General features: G+C 45.9%; 1 protein-coding gene and 1 pseudogene across 1 annotated transcript in view; one reads left to right on the top strand and one right to left on the bottom strand.

The window, feature by feature from the left end:
- The window catches only part of LOC126199507 (protein Tob1-like), a 170,630-nt gene that overhangs the window by 91,453 nt on the left and 54,983 nt on the right, over positions 1-24,194 (top strand). The window lies entirely within an intron of this gene.
- On the bottom strand, positions 5,137-5,254 carry LOC126208343 (5S ribosomal RNA; annotated as a pseudogene).

Here is a 24,194-nt window from a genome sequence, read left to right as displayed (position 1 = left end):
TCCTGCAGGGAGAGGGGGTTCAAAATGAACTAGACCGGGAAATATAAAAGGCGGTCAAAAAGTTTCCGGTCGAAGGCCGTGCAGTCCAGAATCGGTATGTCAATCAGGCAGTGAGGCAATCATCCCACCGTGAAACTAGGTCGAAAATACATGTTTGGTGAAGCACCCTGTCCTGCTGCGGAAGAAGTCCGTAAATGCATGCTGCAAGACCTCGTCCGACAGGAATTGTCGGCCCTACAAGGCGTTTTTTAAGTGACAGAAGGAGCGATAATCGTATGGGGAGAGATTAAGTCGAATGCTCGAACGCCTCTCACATGTGTTGTAATATCTGCTTGACGCTATTTGAGTTACGGAGACGTGCGTTACCTGAAGTAGCAGCACGCTAGTTTTCAACGGACGTGCTGCCACATACACATTTTCATCCTCTGATGGACGTCTATCGGTGTCTGTCCCTCGGCAGCCATATTTCGACGCGTCTGATAATAACGTCGCCATTGTTCACGTTCCCGCAATTATCGCACGAATCTCGTAAAGACACCAAGGCCACACTAATCCCTTGCTTACATGTCGGTGCCTTATATACCCGCATCGGAGTCGTGCTACGTTGCATTGTCTGCCATCAAACGAATAGTTTTTGACCGCCCCTTATATTTCATACAGTTCAATATAGGCAACACAGCTTACATCATGTACTGCAGATGCAGAAGATTTAAGCTGGGTTGCCTCTCTGTAGGTGCATGAAATAATGTCTGGGCCTGTTTTACTTTATCCATACAGTATAAGTTGACATCCATGGTTCCGCTAAACCACTTGGCAAGGGAGTAAGGAGGATCAGGATTTAACAACTCATTGGCGACAAGATTGCTAGAGATGGAACATGAGCTCGGAATGGGACAACAGAGCGGCCTTGCCCGTCACAAATGAACAATTCGAGAATTTTCCCTAAGCGATTTAGAGAAAGCACAAGAAGTCTAGATGGCCAGACAAGGAATCGGCGTAAAATCATTTCTAGAAATTAAAAAAGTGGTTCAAATGGCTCTCAGCACTATGGGACTTAATTTCTGAGGTCATCAGTCCCCTAGAACTTAGAACTGCTTAAACCTAACTAACCTAAGAACATCACACACATCCATGCCCGAGGCAAGACTCGAACCTACGTCCGTAGCGGCCGCGTAGTTCCAGATTTTAGCGCCTAGAACCGCTCGGCCACCCCGGCCGGCTCTAGAAATTACCAGAATTGTTCCTTTTCTAGGGAAAAGCCGATTACCTTCCCTCATTCACGACCAATCATAGATTGTGATCCATCTATAACGGCTTAAATATCAATGGAATTTAAATTTAATCTACCTACAAGCTTTTTACATATTTGGAAAATGCAAATTTTTTACTTGGAGATAGAGAGTCACTCCAGATTCCGTGAATGCAGAATGTGCAGTTTCAAGGTGTACGTAAACACGAATCACAGTCAACAGCGTTACTCGGTGAAAGTTGCTCTGTGGAGGTTCAAAAATGGTTCAAATGGCTCTGAGCACTATGGGACTTAACTTCTGAGGTCATCAGTCCCCTAGAACTTAGAACTACTTAAACCTAACTAAGGACATCACACACATCCATACCCGAGGCAGGATTCGAACCTGCGACCGTAGCGGTCGCGCGGTTCCAGACTGTAGCGCCTAGAACCGCTCGGCCATTCCGGCCGGCTGCTCTGTGGAGGGACTTTGAATTTAATCCAGGACATTGCGACAAGGCTTGAAGATCAGGAACTTCACGCCTTTCAAACTTTACAGAAGCTGTCCTGCGAACCTTGCAGAACTAGCACTCCTGAAAGAAAGGATACTGGAAGGTAGGAGACGAGATACTGGCAGAAGTAAAGCTGTGAGACCGGGCGTGAGTCGTGCTTCGGTAGCTCAGATGGTAGAGCACTTGCCCGCGAAAGGCAAAGGTCCCGAGCTCGAGTCTCGGTCGGGCACACAGTTTTAATCTGCCAGGAAGTTTCATATCAGCGCACACTCCGCTGCAGAGTGAAAAACTCATTCTGGAAAGGAAGTTATGTTTCTTATACAGAAAAACTTCCATTATCACCTTTAAAGTGCTTTTTTAATTCACTATAAATATCTCCCCTTTCTGTTCAGTATTTTTCATCTCATTAAGAGTCTGTTGTCGTTTGGCTGAAGACTGTACTGCTGACAACCCATATGGGATGAAGGTGGATGAAATAGCAATAAAGGAAACGAACAGTACACGGACAGAAGGTCAAAATTCAGTGCCAGCAAATAAATGAAAATAATAGTAATAGAGAAGATGGAATAAAGTAAACAGAAAGAGCCGAGTGGACGTACAGTCGGGACGTAACTGCGCTGCAGACTGCGTGTTGCGTGCGGAGCCGTCACGGCAGGTGGCTTGGGCGTCCATCAGTAGGATGCGACCAGGGCGGCCAAGGACGTGGAGAGGCGGCCGTGCGAACGGGGGCACACAGCTCTGGCAGCCGCTGCTGCCTTTCGTTTCCCCAGAAAAGGCATGCGGTGCCACCGGATCTGACAGCTCTTCAGGTAGACCGCCTGCGACCTGGTACAAAAGAAACTTCCTGGCAGATTAAAACTGTGTGCCGGACCGAGACTCGAACTCGGAAGTTTCATACAGCGCACACTCCGCTGCAGAGTGAAAGTCTCATTCTGGAAACATCCCCCAGGCTGTGGCTAAGCCATGTCTCCGCAATATCCTTTCTTTCAGGAGTGCTAGTTCTGCAAGGTTCGCAGGAGAGCTTCTGTAAAGTTTGGAAGGTAGGAGACGAGATACTGGCAGAAGTGAAGCTGTGAGGACGGGGCCTGAGTCGTGCTTGGGTAGCTCAGATGGTAGAGCACTTGCCCGCGAAAGGCAAGGTCCCGAGTTCGAGTCTCGTTCCGGCACACAGTTTTAATCTGCCATTAAGTTTCATATCAGCAACACTCCGCTGCAGAGTGAAAATCTCATTCTGGAAACCTGGTACAAGCCACCGGGTAACCGACTGCTCCTGCCTCCTCAACTTAGCGGTTAACACATTTGAGTACAGTACGAACACTGATCCCCACGAAGCTTGGGACTTGGGGTCGCTCGGACACCTCAACGGTACAGACAGCCATACAGTAGCCGCGAACATACTGGAGGGGCATCCGTGGAGAGGCCGCACTAATACAGGGTCCCCAGTCCTTCTCGACTAACAGAAGTAGCTCTTTGTTCAGAAGCAAAATAAAAAAGTATCAAGGAAATGTTAGTTCCAGGGGGACTTTAACCAGCATCGTTGGCTTTCTTATAACTTCGTTCATTACGAATATAGATCAGCTAGACGTCTTTTTTAAAAAGCCCCTTGTCAAAGTCAAAAGGCTCCAAACACTATGGGACTTAACATCTGAGGTCATCAGTCCTCTAGACCTAACTAACCTAAGGACATCACACACATCCATGCCCGAGGCAGGATTCGAACCTGCGACCGTAGCAGCAGCGCAGTTCCGGACTGAAGCGCCTAGAACCGCTCTGCCACAGCGGCCGGCCCTTGTATTTTTTTTTATTCACTAATCCAGTTCGAAAACGTATCACAGTCTACCATTCACATAAATATGACGTAATTAAAAAGATAACATCAAGTCCATTTTGACTTTCCTGTACTAGTACACAGTGCAAGTATCTGGGGTAGCGTAATTCGTCCACTTGGCGGAGTTCACGTTAAACAAATGGGAACACAGGGTAAAAAGCGCATGTCATTCAGTCAACCGTCTTCGGTTGAAAGTTGGTGTGAGTACAATATACAGGGTGAACCAGAACTCCACCGACATAATTTCGTAAGTAGTAATATGGAGCAAAACGAGGAAAGAAATCTTGTAAACATGGACTCTAAAATGCACACCTTAAGAGCTACGAACACTTGTGCAGTAGAAGATATGTGGTTCAGAAAAGCGAGGATGGACAAGGGTGCATAACTCTGAAGGTATGCACTTTCAAGCCCATGTTTATTGGACATTTTTTTCTTGTTGTCTTCCATACTATCACCTCTCAAAATAGGGAAAGCAGGAACATTTCAGTAGAAGAGATGTGTTTCACTCTAGCGAAATGAACAAGTGCTGATACTCGCAGCTCTCTCGGTTTGCATTTTAGAGCACAAGTTTACTAGAGATTCGTTTCTTCTTTTGGTTCATGCTACCACCTCTGGAACTTTGTCGGTGGAGTTCTGATTCACCCTGTACACCAAGAAAGGGACGATAGAAATTCTATTCACCTATGAAGGATGTTAGTTAGCATAATATTACTTGCAAGAATATATTTTTACATCTGGTGAATGTTAATTCCAGTAAATGGATATGAGGAAACTCAAAGTTTGAAGAGATAAAAAGTAAAAAAAAATTCAGTAGAGATGATTGTAACATAAACGCATTTGCAAAGTAAATATTATACTGGTTTTCCCAGGAGGACTGGCCAATATTCAGGGATATATCAGGGACGATCATTCGAAGCAAAATTCCTATAAATATGGGCTCTAAAATGCACACCTCAAGAGCTTTGAGACCTATGAGCACTTCTTTAACTCCAATACTGTGAAACAAATCTCTTGTACTGCACCCTCATTGCTTTCCGTACTTTATGAGCTGGTAGTGCGGACCAGTATAAGAAAAAAAGGTCTAGTACAAAAAATGGTTCAAATGGCTCTGAGCACTATGGAACTCAACTGCTGTGGTTATCAGTCCCCTAGAACTTAGAACTACTTAAACCTAACTAACCTAAGGACATCACACACATCCATGCCCGAGGCAGGATTCGAACCTGCGACCGTAGCAGTCGCACGGTTCCGGACTGCGCGCCTAGAACCGCGAGACCACCACGGCCGGCGGTCTAGTACACATGGCCTCTTAAGTGCGTAACTTATGAGTTACGAGAACTTGTTCATCTAAAAAACTGAACTCCGTCAGAACAGGCCATGAAGGCCCAACGGGACTGACCGGTCGCCGTGTCATCCTCAGCTCACAGGCGTCACTGGATGCGGATATGGAGGGGCATGTGGTCAGGACACCGCCCTCCCGGCCATATGTCAGTTTCCGAGACCGGAGCCGCTACTTCTCAATCAGGTACCTCCTCAGTTTGCCTCGCAAGGGCTGAGTGCACCCCGCTTGCCAACAGCACTCGGCAGACGGGATGGTCACCCATCCAAGTGCTAGCCCAGCCCAACAGCGCTTAACTTGGGTGATCTGACGGGAACCGGTGTTACCACTACGGCAAGGCCGGTGGCTACTTGTTCGTCTTCACTACTTTCACAGTAGCGAAAGTTTTCAATAGAGGAGATGAATTTCACATTCATCTCTTCTACTGAAAAAGTGCTTAACAGCTTTTAAAGTATGACTTCTAGAACCTATGTTTAATAGAGTTTTTTGCTTCGAATGAACGTTCCTGTCACATCCCTGAATATTGACCATTCCTCCTGGAACACCCTGTATTGCAGCAAGGAAAAAAATTTTTGATTTGTTAAACGAATATTTGTATTCTTGCTGCGGAAGATAGCCACACCAATAAACAAATGTTATTATTTTTTGTGTTTAGCGAGATGGGTTTGACGTGAGGATCTGTGTCAAGGTATGAACATTATACACGAGCGTGCCTTCTCCTTCTGTCTTCCGCTTTCTCCTTTTCCTGCTTCTCTTCCTCTGCTTTAACCCCAAGGATGGTGAGAAAATGTAAACGTCTGTAGTTACTTTCGTCATGAAGGTTCTAGTGGAGGTGATTTACCATTGCTTTTCCCCAAACTGTAGTGAAGATTATATGTGTATCCTATGGAGAAATGTGATTAATGCCTGTAAAGCACGCTGTTAAGTTTTTACAGTTTTAAATAGAACGAAGGAAGAGAATTTAACTGACAAGGGAACCTCCCCATCGGACCCCCCTCAGATTTAGTTATACGTTGGCACAGTGGATAGGGCTTGAAAAACTGAACACAGATCAATCGAGAAAACAGGAAGAAGTTGTGTGGAACTATGGAAAAATAAGAAAATATATAAACTGAGTAGTCCATCTGCAAGATAGGCAACATCAAGGACAGCGTAAGTTGAGCAGTGCCGTGGTGCCGTGGTTAGCGAGAGCAGCTGCGGAACAAGAGGTCCTTGGTTCAAGTCTTCCCTTGAGTGAAAAATTTATTTTCTTTATTTTCGCAAAGTTATGATCCGTCCGTTCGTTCACTGACGTCTCTGTTCACTGTAATAAGTTTAGTGCCTGTGTTTTGCGACCGCACCGCAAAACCGTGCGATTAGTAGACGAAAGGACGTGCCTCTCCGATGGGAACCGAAAACAGTTGATCGCAGGGCCATAGTCAACCGATTCCTCCACATGAAAACACGTCTGATATATTCTATACGACACTGGTGACGGCATGTGCGTCACATGACAGGAATATGTTGTCGACCCACCTAACTTGTACACTTGGCGAATGGGTAAAAAGATTCTTCTACCTTGCCCTGTTTAGGTTTCCTTGTGGATGTGATAATCACTCCCAAAAAAGTGATGAAAACATAAGAGTTTGTGACATAAATTGAAAATAAAAAATTAAATTTTTCATTCGAGGGAAGGCTTGAACCAAGGACCTCTCGCTCCGCAGTTGCTCACGCTAATCACGGGACCACGGCACTGCTGAGCTCGCAGCTGCACACAACTTCTTCCTGTTTTCTCGATTGATCTGTGTCCAGTTTTTCAAGGCCTATCCACTGTGCCAACTTATAACTAAATCTGAGGGGGTGCGATGGGGACGTTCCCTTGTGAGTGTCGTCCTTAGACTACTTCTCTCGAATAGCTCCATGAAGGGTTAAACGTCCTCATCAGACGTACAGATCACACTAACAACTGTCTCATGACCTCACTCTTCCGAACACTAAGAAGTTATTTGAGAGTTAGACAACAAGCGATAAGAAACTTTCGGCCGTCACCTTTCAGCCCCTTTCATGCAAGATATTGTTGATAAGGTTTTCGTACAACTCTCATATTGAAAGTTGCTACCTGCTACATGAAGCACCCGACCACCGAGATCGGTCCATATTGCCTTATGTTTATTACGAAAGCCTTCTACTCGCGACCACAGCCCGCCTTCTGGTGAAAAGCATTTACCGCATAATTCTGCGTACAGGCACGGATCGCTTGCCGTGAGGTCGTGTGACCGCGAACCGTTGCGAAGTAGCTATTCATGCAAAGCTTCCAGCAGCAGCTATTGCGTCGATAGCTTCTCAGAAGCAGGAGCCTTAGCAGGAGCGCACGTGGCGTCCACGTGGCCTCAGTTGCCTCAGTGGGCTTACGCACCACCTTCGGCTACGTTCTCAGTGACGCCGATAACAGATACCAGACGCCTTCGTCAGAGGTCTGTCTGTAAACTCAAGAGTGAGCAGCGCTTTTGGTGGGGGAAGTTGCCTTTCCCAGAAGAACCCTCCCACTGGCCTACAGGGGCACCCAAAATCAGTTGCCCGTTACCTGTGTAGCGGTGTAGTTCGGCGTGCAGTGATATACGTCGTTCCTGTTCGTTGATCTTAGTTTCCAGTGTCAGACAGTTGATTTTGTGTACTCACTGATATACTTCAGTATCCGGATGTGTGGATAATCGCCCTGCATTGCAAGAAAATGTGCAGAATACGAAGAAGAGGTATTTGCGGAGTAACGAGCGTTCGATCGTCTCTAACGTTATTACAGCGTGTATTAAGGAGGCGACACGAAAAGAACTGTTGGCTAATATTACCAGTCCCAATCAAAGGACTGCAGTTTATGCAAACGACAGCCTCGCCACAGTAGGACGCATAAGGAAGGAACGCGAAAACAAGGCGCACGATTTACTGGAATCGCCGCGAAGGAAAACTAATTTAGGGAGGAAACCCATCGTTATAGACGGTTTCACAAAATCGGTCATTCGACAAACGACGGAGGACTTTTACATAAACCAAAGAATAGTGTCCACATTACGGAAATTACTTACTGCCGTGAAACAAAAAATACATTTTCCTTGGCACACAAGACATTGCGTGAAATGGGATTTACCTGGAAATACTTTTCAGACCGCTACAGTCTGGAACCGCGCGACCGCTACGGTCGCAGGTTCGAATCCTGCCTCGGGCATGGATGTGTGTGTTGCCCTTAGGTTAGTTAGGTTTAAGTAGTTCTAAGTTCTAGGGGACTTATGACCTCAGCAGTTGAGTCCCATAGTGCTCAGAGCCATTTTTTTACTTTTCAGACATGTTTACGAAGACAGTGACAAAAAAAAAGCAGTGCGAATCGAACTAATATAACACACGAAATTATAAACTTCTGGTTACTTCTTAAACACTTTTCGTGTTGCAAGAATTGTTAAGTTTCAATGCAGCCCTTCAAAGAAAACTTTTACCTTTTAGTAGAAACACAGTAAGAACAAGCCTTAAATTCTACAGATTGATTGCACTTTATCTGGTTCGTCTTACGAATAGAGGAACATACATTCACATGAATAGGCATTCGGTTCTATGTTTGTAGTAGAATCCTGACTCCCGTTAATATTATTATATGTTAATCTTATTTACTCTATAATGTTTCGTTTCGAAGAAGCTATCGTCTTTTTTTTCCTTATATTCTTAACGCATTTCTCTAAAAATAAACGGCGTCGCCTCAGCTTTAAAGCTCGCGCTGCGGCAGGGACTGCACTTCGTTGTGAAACAGCCTGTAGAAGCGCCCTTGGACGTAGCAGGGTAGTCAGAGTGGGGAATCGCTCGCTCGCTCTTCAGTTTACCGACAGACTATAACATCGGTCGACATCACGGTCACGGTACGTCCGATCCGCTTCGTCAGTTTTTGGCGGGGTCAAGCAGGCAAGGTTAAGTTAGGTTATAATCTATTCTGGGTTAGATGTTAACCTAGGATGGGATGAATACCACGACGCTTCTGTGCTTTGAGACGAGAGCTGCGCTGCGGCTTTTGCTATTAAAAAGACGCCGAATGGAAGTAAATGAGCTGTATCTGTCTCGTAAATAACGTGACAAGTACTGTACTCTCTTTCCGCGGTTACCAGAATAACAAGACAAGTTTTCAAATGTATGAAATTAAGGAAGAAACGTTGTGTTAGACGCTCGAGATGATTCATGATGACCTTGAGAAGCAAGATTACAACACTCTCTTTTGCTCTTTTTATCTGAAGTTGTACAGGCATACGTCAATTAACATTCAATGACTGCCATTCAGCAAAATGTGAAAGACAAGCCTAAAGTTTAGAATACGGTACTCTGAACACCTAAAGCAGTTAAAAATGGAAACACAGACACAACACTTGCAAACCACTCCATAGACAATCACCATCCTCTGGCATAAAATGTTAGGAAGCAGTAGTAGTAATCCGTAGACAGCTATTACTCACCTACCACAACCCAAAAAGATCCTCTACACTAACTATAAGCTTAAGATATGCCAGGCTTCTCACTTGAAAAAATTATTTTTTGAGGCTATAAATTATGCCTAAAATTTCCGATGAAGATTTTGCCTACTTGTGGTTTGCAATTAAGCTGCGATTTCAGTCCATATAGTCCTAACTATATGTCGATTATGATATGTTTCATCCTCAGTATGCCACAAACTCAATCTTTCTTGGAATAAACTTATTAGCTTCTCATTGTCCATACTTCGAGAGTAAAAACCACGGTCGACTTGACCGAACAATTGACTTGAATTTTCACCGATTGTCGTCCGAAGTCTCTACGTTCGGACGAGATCGGCTGCAGTGTCACTGCACTCGTTGTGGCGTACTAATCTGAAAAGATCGGCAGATATCGGTCGTCGATGGACTCTAACGACATCGGTTCCACGGTGACCGCATCCTTACGTATTTGCCTCCAGCGAGGTGTTACATCCGCAAAATTCTGTCAAGACACTGTACGACATCACTTCTCTCTCTCTCCCTCTACCCGCGTCGAGCTGTATTTTGGACTGTCGTACCTCTGTAGGTCAGAGGGTAAGTGTCTGACTGAATCCAAAAGTCCCTTGGTGGTCCTTCTGTTCAAAAAATGGTTCAAATGGCTCTGAGCACTATGGGACTCAACTGCTGTGGTCATCAGTCCCCTAGAACTTAGAACTACTTAAACCTAACTAACCTAAGGACATCACATACACCCATGCCCGAGGCAGCATTCGAACCTGCGACCGTAGCAACAGCGCGGCTCCGGACTGGAGCGCCTAGAACCGCACGGCCACCGCAACCGGCAAGTCCTTCTGTCACTTATAGCTTTACCTCTAGTACCGATCCGTAAATGTGAAATTTGCTGCGTTGTCAAACATAGTTCTGACAAGTGAGACCACATTAAACTAGATGTGCCTCGGCTTTGTAAGTTACTTCAGTGGGGCATACGACTTCAAATAATAGCACGCCTAGTGAAGCACTGCGTTGTTCAAATAGAACTTAAGGTTGAGGACTGCTTTATCTCTACCCTATTTTATTTCTGTGGACGATTATCTTTACCTTATTTCATTTCTGTAAATGAATGACATTTCCGTCGCCACATAGGCATTTTTAACCTGAGATGAGAAAGAAGCGACGATAAGGTTCAAAAATGGTTCAAATGGCTCTGAGCACTATGGGACTTAACAGCCGAGGTCATCAGTCCCCTAGAACTTAGAACTACGTAAACCTAACTAACCTAAGGACATCACACACATCCATGCCCGAGGCAGGATTCGAACCTGCGACCGTTGCGGTCGCGCGGTTCCACACTGAAGCGCCTAGAACCGCTCGGCCACACCGGCCGGCTGCGACGATAAGGATACCAGAGTTCAGTGCCCCGTCGATGACAAGGTCGTTAGAGGTACAGTAGAAATTCAGAATGGACAAGCGTGGGGGATGAAAATTGCCACGGTGTTATTCAGAGGGACCAACACGGAATTCGTCTTAAGTCATACAGAGAAACAATGGAATACCTAAATCCGGACCGTAAGACAGGGAAACCGAACCTCGCTCCTCTTGGATGTGCGTCAGTGCCAAGCCACCGCTCAGTTTCATTTGTTTGGGCAAGAAAATCGTATCCGTCGTATGTGTGTCAATCCTGAAAATCTTGTTTCGCTTGTGTAACGCCTCGTGTATTCTGAGTTTGTCCCGACGTATACGATGTCCGAATAACTAACAGTAATGCAACCGGGTGAGGTCGTCGACAGCCGCCGATGTTTCGACAGGAGCACGCCCCGCCATTTTCAGGGCATAACTACAGCAAGTAACCGCTGTACAATGGAATTTAAAACCTTAGCTTTCAGAGAAACTTCGGAAAGATAACACTGACACACTATAAACAATAGTGTCGTTACAAACTAAAGATAAGCGACGTCAGAAGTTATCGCTAGTGAAATTAATAATCAACGGGTGATGTAGCATTAACTCAGTCCCTTTGATTTTTTGATAAGGAAGAGAGCAGGATTCTATCATTTAAACAAAAACCATCAGACAAGCGTTGCGCTATCGGTCAACTGAGCACCGGGTGAGTGATAATACCGAGGTGGCACCAATGTCTACGGCCTTTTTTCCTTACGCAGGGAGCATTTCGAACAGGATTGGTCGTATTTTTCGGATATACGAGGTGTGGCTAGAAAAAAACCGGACTAGTACTGGTGAAACAATAAAACGAATGCAATAAGGCTGAAAGTCGCGTGGCCTGTCACGTGACTCTCGCTCCGCCTACTGCTCGAGTTTCATCTGCCTCCTGCACTCAGTCTGCCTGTGGCGTCTGTTTTAAGTAGTTGACGTTTTGTCTGTGCGTCGGAAAATGTTGAGTGTGCAGAAAGAACAGCGTGTTAACATCAAATTTTGTTTCAAACTAGGAAAATCTGCAAGTGAAACGTTTGTAATGTTACAAGTGTACAGCGATGATTGTTTATCGCGAACACAAGTGTTTGAGTGGTTTAAACGATTTAAAGATGGCCGCGAAGACACCAGTGATGACACTCGCACTGGCAGACCATTGTCAGCAAAAACTGATGCAAACATTGAAAAAATCGGTAATCTTGTTCGACAAGATCGCCGTTTAACAATCAGAGCAGTGTCTGAGTTAACAGAAGTTGACAAGGAACAAGTTTACCGATTTTTTCAATGTTTGCATCAGTTTTTGCTGACAATGGTCTGCCAGTGCGAGTGTCATCACTGGTGTCTTCGCAGCCATCTTTAAATCGTTTAAACCACTCAAACACTTGTGTTCGCGATAAACAATCATCGCCGTACACTTGTAACATTACAAACGTTTCACTTGCAGATTTTCCTAGTTTGAAACAAAATTTGATGTTAACACGCTGTTCTTTCTGCACACTCAACATTTTCCGACGCACAGACAAAACGTCAACTACTTAAAACAGACGCCACGGGCAGACTGAGTGCAGGAGGCAGATGAAACTCGAGCAGTAGGCGGAGCGAGAGTCACGTGACAGGCCACGCGACTTTCAGCCTTATTGCATTCGTTTTATTGTTTCACCAGTACTAGTCCGGTTTTTTTCTAGCCACACGGCGTATATGATGTGAAGTGTGTTTTTCGACCACCATCTAAGATCAGAATTCTTTTAGGCTCCTTAAAGGATGATCGTGGTTTGCGTAAGTGTGGTGTCTACCTTACTCCATGTGGTTGTGGCATGTCAGGTATTGGTCAGACTATCAGGAATGTGGAGGACCGACTCACTGTCGTACAGGTACTGTCGTGTAGGTACTGACGTACGCTTACAACAGCAAAGCAAATCCGCCATTGCAGAACACTGTCTTTGCACAGCTCATCATATGGAATATAACAACACGGAGATTCTGGCATGCACTTCCAGCTACTGGGACAATATTATTATGGAAGCTGTTGAAAGTGAATTAGCAAGTAACTTTATAAAAAGAGAGGATGGTTTTTGTTTAAATTCTGCTCCCTCCCTTGTCAGAAATGCTGCCTCACCCGCTGGTTATTAATTTCACTGTGGATAACTTCTGACGTCAGTCATCTTAGGTTTGTGATGGCGCCAGTGTATACAGTGTAGTGTTATCTTTCCGGAGTTTCTCTGAAAGCCTAGGTTTTAAATTCCCTTACACAGCGCTTACTTGCTGCAGTTATGCCTTGGAAATTGCGGGGTGTGCTCCTGTCGACGACGTCACTCGGTTGAATTCCCGTATGTTATTTGAGTCTCGTGTATTATGTTACTCACGTGTAACTGGTGAACCAGCCACGTATTTATATAGACGGATGTGAGAAACTGCTCAGTCACAGAGCCGCTCATCGATCGCCTCTTGCCATTCCTGAGAACTTAATATTTTGCTGTTTTGTCCAACATGTTCCTCATCTTCAACATAGGGCATCCACAATTGTGCATTTTATTTAATTATGCCTTTCTCTTAATATCTGTAATAATTCCTGTATTCCTACTAAAACGCTTTAGTTGAGCATCGCCCGATTATTTGTCACTTTTTTACTGTATGATCATCTTCTGCAGACTAAAGAGCTTACTATGAATGTTAGACGCTTTTGCAAGCTAAATTCCCGCATCATGGTTTTCTCTCATACACTAGGTGAATCAGAATTCCACGGACAAACTTCCAGAGGTGGCAGTACGGCCCAACTAACAAAAAAAGTCTAATAAACATTGGGTCTAAAATTCTTACCTTGAGATCTATGAGTACTTGCTCATCTTTGCTATTGTGAGACATCTTTTCTACTGAGAGCTCTTTACTTTCAACTTCTTTAGAGATGGACCAAAACAAAATAAAAGTCTAGTAAATATGAGCTATGAAATGCACAACAGTACTCTGAGCACCTGTCCATTTTCGCTATTGTGATACACATTTCTTCTACTGTTTTGCTCTTTACTGCCACCCCTGAAAGTTTCTCGGTGGTATACGTCGGACCCGCGTGTCGCCACTATCAGTGATTGCAGACCGAGCGCCGCCACACGGCAGGTCTAGAGAGACGTCCTAGCACTCGCCCCAGTTGTACAGCCGACTTTGCTAGCGATGGTTCACGGACAAATACGCTGAGACGATAGTTAGCATAGCCTTCAGCTACGTCATTTGCTACGACCTAGCAAGGCGCCATTACCAGTTTATATTGAGATTGTAATTCATGTATCATCAAGACCGATGTTCACCAATTATGGATTAAAGTTAAGTATTACACCATCTGCGTGCGTTTTTCTAAGTTCTAATTTCCTTGTCATTTTCCAGACCTCACGCCAGCCTGCGTGAGCTTAAACGCGTGCATTTCGGCCTCCTCTAGCAACACGGTGTTGGCTCCTCTGCCAACACTACACCAAAAACAACCCAATGTACGTTCCCAGAAGCCCAATCTAGTCTTCAAGTCAATTAGCAATCGTTATACTAAGGAAGATATTAATTTAATATTTCACCGTAAACAGTTTATAATAACATCGGTGACAATTAGCGACAAAAAAGAGAAAATGTGACAGACATCATCAAAGATATGTCGACAGGATTGACACGTAATTTTCTCCACATCCACAATGCAGAACACAAGAGCAGAAGTGATTTCAGGGTATGTGTTTAAAAAAAAAAAGTACGAGTGCGATAGGGGTTCTAAACTGATTTCTCCAGCATAATCTGGCACTGTTGTTGTTATGGTCACCAGTACGAAGAGCTGTCTCATGCGCTCTGCATGTTAGTTAACTTGTGCACTCTGAATAACAACTGCACCCTACATCCATTTGAACCTGCTTACTGAATTCAGTCTTCGGTTCCCTCTACACTTTTTACTCCCCCCTCCCCCCCCCCCCCTTGCAACTCACACTTTCCTCCAGTCTTGTCAGATTAAAACAAATAAACTAGCTTATTAACTATTTCTTTATGTGCCAGGATGTGTCCTACCGATCACCTACGTTTTTTTTTATCAAACTGTCCCGTAAAATTATTGTTATTTACTTCTTCGTTCGTTACTTCACCTACCAATCTAAGCTTCAGCACTACATTCCAAAAACTTCCATTCTTTTCTTATCTGTTCTCTGTCGTCCGCGTATCACCTCTATGTAAGGCTACTCTCGAGTGGTAACATAAATGTATCTTATATATAATCGCTACGGAGTGTTGTAATTTGCAGCTACCTCAGTAACTCATAAAGTGGACATGGTAAGCTACCCACCATACACGAAATCATCCGGAAAGATGCGATGAAGTTTAACGACGAAGCCGAGACCTGCAATGTAGCTTCTTCAGCCTATAAGTACGCCATCCCTCATCTTCGTGACACGAGCATTAGGTGCAACTGCAAGTGTCTTACGTAACCGCAGCGTTTGTTCTTGTCGTGATGTAACGACTGCGGTGCTTCTTGGAAATATGGGGTCTAGCGACGGCTGCCCGCAACCAATCAGGAACTGCCAGCAAGTTGATCGGTTTTTGTCGTCCTTCACTTCCCGCAACCGGAAAGCATCTACGCCGCTCTCTTCCTGAGACAATTTAGCCGCGACTAAAGGATGCTGGTCGCCAAATGCCGCCCAGAACAAATAAGTGTCTTCGTTCGTCTTGGAGCTCAGGCGAGCTCCGAAGCTCTTTGCGCCGGTGCTTCCGTGTGTCCCGCGACTTGCGTTGCGTCACTGCGGCGGCGAATAGGGGACGGGGGGAGGGGAGAGGGGGGAGGGGGGAGGAGAAGGAGGAGGCGGGGGCGGACTTGCATAACAATAGGTTGAGACGAAACTGCAAACCCAGAACTGTACGCCCCAACGTCGCAGGGTCCTGTTTTCGGAGGTTACGTAACTGTTTTCCACGTTCAGGCATAACACTGGCCGATGTTCGTTGGACTTACAGCCAGCGAGCCCTACCAGATTGGCCTTGATGTGCCAGTTTGGTCGCTTTTAGACAAGGGATGCTAATCTACATCACGCTACACTAATCATAAGCAGAAGCAAACACAAAATATTATCTCACTAAAACTCACTGACTACGTTTCGAAAAGTACGAGTACATCTTTAATGCCAAAAAACTTTCACCGAGATATTTGCGAGACCAAGCTCGGGTTTTTTCGAAGAAATATTTCTTGAAAGCCAACCATATGACCCTGAGCCGTAACTGCAAAGCAGCTGCTTTCGTACTATATAATAGTTTAAGTGGTCGAGAAGTCTCTGGAATCAATCGTGTATATTATTCACCGCGGCATAATTAACCAAAAATACGTATAACGTGAAAGGCATGCATATTTTACTACAGGCATGACGGAAAGAAGCAAGGTTAAATTACATTTTGAACAGTGTTTCAGGAGCTATAGCTTTGGTTAAGGATATTTTTACCGTTAATACGTCATCTTCAGTTACAATGTTTTACTATCCAATTTACGTCGAACGCGTTTTTTGGGCTAAAACGCCACCTCCAAGGAAAACATGGATGTTTATGGACATAAACGACACACTTATAAGTTTCACAACAATTAAAGAAAATACAAAAAATTGAAGTACCTTCATTTGACTACAAAATGTTCGTATTCTGCATTGGTGAAATACGGTAGCAGTGGGAAGATTAGAGATTCTGTAGGGTATACATCTACATCTACATCTATACTCTATAAACCTCTATGAAGTGTATGGCTGGGGGTACCTCCCATTGTACCAGTTGTTAGACTTTTCCCCCTTCCATTATGTATGTAACGCGGGAATAATGATTGTTGAACTGGCTCCGTGCGTGCTATATTTAATCTAATCTCCTCCTCCTCACGATCCCTGCGGAAACGATACGTAGAGGGTTTAGTATATTCCATATTCCTAGAGTCATCATTTGAAGCCGATTCTTGAAACTTCGTTCAGCAGATTTTGTCGGGATAGTTTACGTCTATCTTCAAGAGTCTGCCAGTTACGTTTGGTCAGCATATCTGTGACACTCTCCCACGGAAGAAACAGACCTGTGACCATTCGTGCTGCCCTTCTCTGTATACGTTCAGTATCCGCTGTCAGTCCTATTTGGTACGGGTCCCACACACTTGAGTGGTCTCACGAGTTATTCGTAAGCAAACTCCTACTTAGACTGGTTGCATTTCTCCAGTGTTCTACCAATAAACTGAAATCTGTTATCTGCTTTACCATCGACTTAGCCTATTTAATCGTTGCACTTCATGTCCCTGTTAAATATTATATCCAGCTATTTGTATGAGTTTACATATTCCAGCTCTGACTCATTAGTATTATATTCGTGGGATACTATGCTTCCCCGTTGTATCACACGCACAATTTTACATGTTTGAACATTTAAAGCAAGTTGCCATTCATTGCATCACTTTAAAATCTTATCAAGGTCTGACTGAATACTTGTATAGCGTCGTTCAGACTGTGCTCCCTTTTAGATAACTGCGTCATCTGCGAAAAGTCTGAGTTTACTATTAATATTGTCCGCATGATCGTTAATATACAACATGAGCAGCAAGCGACCCAGCACACTTCCATGGGGTGCACCCCAAGTTACTTCTACACCTGACAGTGACTCTCCATCCAAGATAACATTCTGCGTCCTTCCTACCGATAAAAACCTCAGCCCAGTTACATATTTCGGCTGATACCCATGCTTTTAATAATAAGAATTGGCGTGGTACTGAGTCGAATGCTTCTCAGTAATCGAGAAATACAGCATCTACCTGATAGCCTTGATACATGGGTTTCGGATGTCACGCGAGAAAAGTGCGAGTTGGGTATCAAATGATCTATGTTTTAGAAATCCATGTTGGTGGCCATGGAGTAGGTCGTTATGTTTGAGATAGCTCATTATGATGGAGCTCAGAATATGTTCTAAGATACTACAACAAATGGATGTCTAGGATATTGGCTTTAAGAGTTTCCACATAAAAAATTCGGAGACATTACTTTTCAGCACGGCATCCTATGTGGAAGACGGTATGGAGACAACGCAGCAATATTTCCTCATCTGGTCAGCCCGCGCATTCTTAGTTAGCAAGACAAAAGAACAAAAATCATAATGAAATAGGCAATACAAGTTGCGTTGCAGCTACGAGTTGCCCAGTATATGGATCGCATTATTGCAATTGCGACACTTACATTTCCCCTTCATCAGTTAGACTGTGCCAATGAGGGCCAGACAGTGGTCGGAAGGCAAATAGTCAAGAAACTTCCTTCTCCGCACTCAACTACCAACTTAAAAACTCCACGTGTAGTGGACGACTCAGTGCTGTTGCTAATGTGGCAGACAAGACTATCGCTTGGTTCAGGAAAAAAAAAAAAAAACAGCGAAACGCAGCAGGCACTTCACACTCTTGGGATACAAAATGCCCATTAGCAAACAAGCGTTTGGTTCTGACGTACAGCAGTGCCCCACCGATTGGTCAACCTCTTCGCTCCTGGCACACTGGTGGGAATGATTCATTCGACTGCATCCACGAAAAATTTGGAGGAAAAACAAAAGCCTTTCTCATACAGCTCGGGCGGCGCCACAGAGTCCCAATCTTTGATGTCCGCACAGAAAACGCAAAAATGTCATGCCCAATTATTCCTGGGAAACGGCATTGGTGCCACGTTGGTCTCTGCCCTCAGCGAGGACATGCCAACAAAAGCACGGAGATGCCACAGCCCCACTACTGCGAAAAACTGCACAACTCTGCGGGTATGCTTGCCTCCTAATGAGACTCACTGATCTCTTTCTACTGGCAAGAACTCTCACAGCAGGAGTGCAGTCTCCCAGACAGGAAAACTCTAAGCTTTCCTCCAAAACAAACAAGCTCACTACTTTCAATGAAATAACTGCGAAATAGGGGCACAAAAATGAAACAATATAGCAGAGCGATGTGTGAAACTCACGTCACACTAGAAAAAAGCCGACAGTCATGGGAACAAAAAAATGGTTCAAATGTCTCTGGGCACTATGGTACTTAACTTCTGAGATCATCAGTCCCCTAGAACATAGAACTACTTAAACATAACTAACCTAAGGACATCACACACATCCATGCACGAGGCAGGATTCGAACCTGCGACCGTAGCGGTCGCGCGGTTCCAGGCTGTAGCGCCTAGAACCGCTCGGCCACTCCGGCCGGCTGATGGAAACATTACACGCACTTCACGTCCAGACGGTTACCCACTTAGGAGGCTACAGGGAATCCGACCCATCACCTCCAGGCTGAACAAAAACACTTCCCCAGCCTACTGGAGACTGGCCCTGGCGTCCAGAAGAGCGAACAGGACGAGCACCTGGTGCAGCCAGGAAATGATGTGTTACATCACATTGGTAGACTTGTCTTCTATATTCTTAAAATTTCCCTGTTAGACTGAAGCGCCAAAGAAACTGGTATAGGCATGCGTATTCAAATACCGATATATGTAAACAGGCAGAATACAGCGCTGCGGTCTGGAACACCTATATAAGACAACTAGTGTCTGACTCAGTTGTTAGTTCGATTACTGCTGCAACTATGGCAGGTTAGCAAGATTTGAGTGAGTTTGAACGTGGTGTTACAGTCGGAGCACGAGCGATGGGACACAGCATCTCCGAGGTAGCGATGAAGTGGAGATTTTCCCGTACGACCATTTCAGGAGTCGACCGTGAATTCGGTAAACATCAAATTTCCGACAACGATGCGGCTGGAAAAAGATCCTGCAAGAACGAGACTAACGACAACTGAAGAGAATTGTTCAATGTGACAGAAGTGCAACCCTTCCGCAAATTGCTGCAGATTTCAATGCTAGGCCATAACAAGTGACAGCGTGCGAACCGTTCAACGAAACATCATCGATATGAAATGGTAATTAAATTAAGAGCCTACGCTGTCGACAGGCGTTGATATACATCAACGGGGACAGTTGAAAATGTGTGCCCCGACCGGGACTCGAACCCGGAATTTCCTGCTTACATGGCAGACGCTCTATCCATCTGAGCCACCGAGGGCACAGAGGGTAGTGCGACTGCAGGGAATTATCCCTTGTACGCTCCCCGTGAGACCCACATTCCCAACTAAATGTCCACACACTACATTCGTAGTGCCCCTGCCCACTACACTGATTACTCGCGGCAGACAATCTGACCGAGTCCCGTAAGAGTTCGGGCAATGCGTGTGCATCCGCACAGAAGAAGAAGGTCAATGGCCGGTTAGCCTTAACTATTTATGGAGATGGTAACTGTTCTTTCGGACACAAAGCTTTGCGCCTCGCCTGAACCAGTCAACTCCGACATTGGACTGTTAACTGGAAACATGTTGCTTGGTCGGAGGAGTCTCGTTTCAGATTGTATAGAACGGCTGGATGTGTACGGGTATGGAGACAACCTCATGAATCCATAGACCCTGCTTGTCAGCAGGGTACTGTTCAAGCTGGTGGAGCCTCTGTAATGGCGTAGGGCGTGTGTCAGTAGGAGTGATACGTCTAGATACGACTCTGACACGTGACACGTACGTAAGCATCCTGTGTGATCATCTGCATACATTCATATCTGTTGTGCATACCGACTGACATGAGCAACTCCAGCAGGACAATGCGAAACACCCCGCACGTCCAGAATTGCTACAGAGTGGCTTCAGGAACACTCTTCTGATTTTAAAAACTTCCGCTGGCCACCAAACTCCCCAGACATGAACATTATTGAGCACATGTGGGGTACCTACAACGTGCTGTTCAGAAGCGATCTCCACCCCCCCCCCCCCCACCCCCCGTACTCTTACGAATTTATGAACAGCCCTGCAGTATTCATGGTGTCAATTCCCGTCAGCACTACTTCAGACATTAGTCGAGTCCACGCCACTTCTCCGTGCTCACGGGGGCCCTACACGATATTAAGCAGGTATACCAGTTTCTTTGGCTCTTCAGTGTATGTTAGAAACACTAAATGTGTTACCGACTGACGACGAGGGGAGTGTTATTAAACGAGACTTGGTGAGGTTTCGTAATGGAGCCAGTCGCACCTATCGGACCCTTTGCAAACGAGTGCCAGTCAGTTGGTGTGTAGTGTGGGCGGTCTACCCGCATCGCTTTAAGCTGTCCCGCTAGCCGTGTGTCGCAGCGCCCGCTCCACGGACTGGAAAAAAAAGGAGAGGGGAAAAAAATCAGGTCTCGGCTGGTTGCACAAGGCTGGCTGTACCTGTAGCGGCCACGCCCGCCATACGGCGCTCCACATACTCGCTGTGGGCGTCCCCTGTCTGCAACACGGCAGCTGCGGGCCTGCAATTAGGACGGACCTCCGGTACAGCGCGACACGCGAACGCCAGCTGGCCCCTCGGCCAAGTCCCAAATCAGTGAACTCGCTATACGCCAGTGCACCAGCGGGGAGATCGAACTGACCGCAGACATCATATTTGTCACCCAACACGTAATGTCAACTCCGGGCAAAGGCATTGGCGGGACCACCAGTACCGACCGTTCGCCGTGTCATTCTCCGCCAATAGCTTCATTGGATACGGTGCCGGGGGAGGGGGGGGGGGGGAGCTATAGGGTCAAAATACCGCTGTCCCAGTTGTCGCTAGCTTTGGTGACTCGGAGCCGCTCCTCAACTGCCATCACGTGGTTCAGTGCAGCCCATACCAGTCCTCCCACCAAGGCAAAACCCCTGGCAGTACCGGCAATCGACCCTGGGTATTCCGCATAGCAACCAGCCGCTGACCACTCAACGACGGAGACGGACCATCACCCCCGCAAAAGAAGTTGGACGTATAGCAATGAATAGCACAAGGATATGGCATAAAACCTGTGGTGTTAGCAGAAGAGCCAACACCGTGTTACTAGTGGAGGCCGAAATGCACGCGTTTTAGCTCACGCGGGCTGGCGTGAGGAGGGAAGAACTATACTGAGGTCTGGAACATGACAAGGAATCAGAATTCAGAAAGCGGACGTAATTAGTTTGATACTTAACTTTAATCCATTAATGATGAACGTCGCTCTTGGCGGTACATGATTCACAGTATTGTCAGTTCATAATTCATTCTAATTACTGAATATAGCGCCTTGCTAGGTCGTAGCAAATGACGTAGCCGAAGGCTATGCTAAACTATCGTCTCTGCAAATGAGAGCATATGTAGACAGTGAACCGTCGCTAGCAAAGTCGGCTGTCCAACTGGGCGAGTACTAGGGAGTCTCTCAAGACTAGACCTGCCGTGTGGCGGCGCTCGGACTGCAATTACTGATATTGGCGACACGCGGGTCCGACGTATACTAACAGTCCGCGGCCGATTTAAAGGCTACCACCTAGCAAGTGTGTTGTCTGGCGGTGACACCACAAAACCTAGCGTAAGAAAGTGTTGAATGATGGTCACAACTAGGAATTACAAGTAGTGCGGAACGACTGATGAAGATAGAGAGTTTCAAGTATCTCGGAAATGTAATACAGGAGAATGGCCGAAACGACAGAGAATAACTGGACAGGAGAGACAGAATGGTTCAAATGGCTCTGAGCACTATGGGACTCAACTGCTGTGGTCATAAGTCCCCTAGAACGTAGAACTACTTAAACCTAACTAACCTAAGGACAGCACACAACACCCAGCCATCACGAGGCAGAGAAAATCCCTGACCCCGCCGGGAATCGAACCCGGGAACCCGGGCGTGGGAAGCGAGAACTCTACCGCACGACCACGAGATGCGGGCCAGGAGAGACAAGCGGAAGCGTTCCGGAAGGGCGTTAAAAGCCTGATACGGAGCAAGGATTCTGTACTGGCCATACTACATTCTGATTCTTCAAAATGGTTCAAATGGCTCTGATCACTATGGGATTTAACATCTGAGGTCATCAGTCTCCTAGAACTTAGCACTACTTAAACCTAACTAACCTAAGGACATCACACACATCCATGCTTGAGGCAGGGTTCGAACCAGCGACCGTAGCGGTTGCGCGGTTCCAGACTGTAGCGCCTAGAACCGCTCGGCCACCCCGGCCTGCCCATTATGATTCTTGCCGTATGCCTTACAGACCTGGATAGTGAAAGGAAAATAGGGCAGTAAAATACGAGCTAAAGAGATGAAATTCTTGGGAAGTAGTATTGGAGTGACAAAGATGGACACGTTGAGGAACGAGAGGACAGTGAATTAGGGAAGGAGGAACCTTCACACGACAGGACAGGGGAATCAAGACTTAGATCGTATGAACGTATTAAATGGCTGGAGGAGAAGTAGGTACTCGGAAAGATACTTGAGATGAAAGGTAAGAGAAAAAGACCAAGAAGAAGACCAAGACACAGGTGGCTGAAAGCAGCGAACCACTGAGTGCAAAAGAAAGGAGAAGATTTGATCAAGGTGAGATTATGGAAATACAGAATACGATGGAGAAGCTTATGTGCCCAATGTACCAAGCCAGCGGCTTGCCGGCCGGAGTGGCCGGGCGGTTCTAGGCGCTACAGTCTGGAACCGCGCGACCGCTACGGTCGCAGGTTCGAATCCTGCCTCGGGTATGGATGTGTGTGATGTCCTTAGGTTAGTTAGGTTTCAGTAGTTCTAAATTCTAGGGGACTGATGACCTCAGACGTTAAGTCCCATAGTGCTCAGAGCCATTTGAATCATTTTTGAAACTGTACAACTATTATAGGCACAAATCAAAGGGGCGAATACAGAACGATGAAACAAGCTACTAATATTGAAACTGCAAGTATGCACGTGAGGACAAACACATTACAAAAGTTACTAGAATGAAGTTTTCACTCTACAGCGGAGTGTGCGCTGATATGAAACTTCCTAGCAGATTAAAACTGTGTGCCGGGTCGAGACTCGAACTCGGGACCTTTGCCTTTCGCGGGCAAGTGCTCTACCGACTGAGCTCCCCAAGCACGACTCACGCCCCGTCCTCACAGCTTTACTTCTGCCAGTACCTCGTCTCCTACCCTCCAAACTTCACAGAAGCTCTCCTGCGAACCTTGCAGAACTAGCACTCCTGGAAGAAAGGATATTGCGGAGACATGGCTTAGCCACAGTCTGGGGGATGTTTCTAGAATGAAATTTTCACTCTTTGAAAGGTAGGAGACGAGCTACTGGCGGAATTAAAGCTGTGAGGACGAGGCGTGAGTCGTGCTTGAGTAGCTCAGTGGGTAGAGCACTTGCCCGCGAAAGGCAAAGATCCCGAGTTCGAGTCTCGGCCCGGCACACAGTTTTAACCTGCCAGCAAGTTTCATTACAAAAGTTGTTCCACACAACTGCCGTTTACGTGAAGGCAGACATGAGTGTGTCTCCTCATCAGTGCCTGCAAACGATCACAATTCCCAGGCGTTTTCCAAACGCATTCAAACCATCGACGATGCGTTACCGGAGTTAATAGACGCTACAAACTGAAATGGAATACG

This window comes from Schistocerca nitens, chromosome 1 (genome assembly GCF_023898315.1).
Source record: "Schistocerca nitens isolate TAMUIC-IGC-003100 chromosome 1, iqSchNite1.1, whole genome shotgun sequence".
NCBI classification, from domain to species: domain Eukaryota; kingdom Metazoa; phylum Arthropoda; class Insecta; order Orthoptera; family Acrididae; genus Schistocerca; species Schistocerca nitens.
This window is presented reverse-complemented; position numbering and strand designations above follow the sequence as displayed.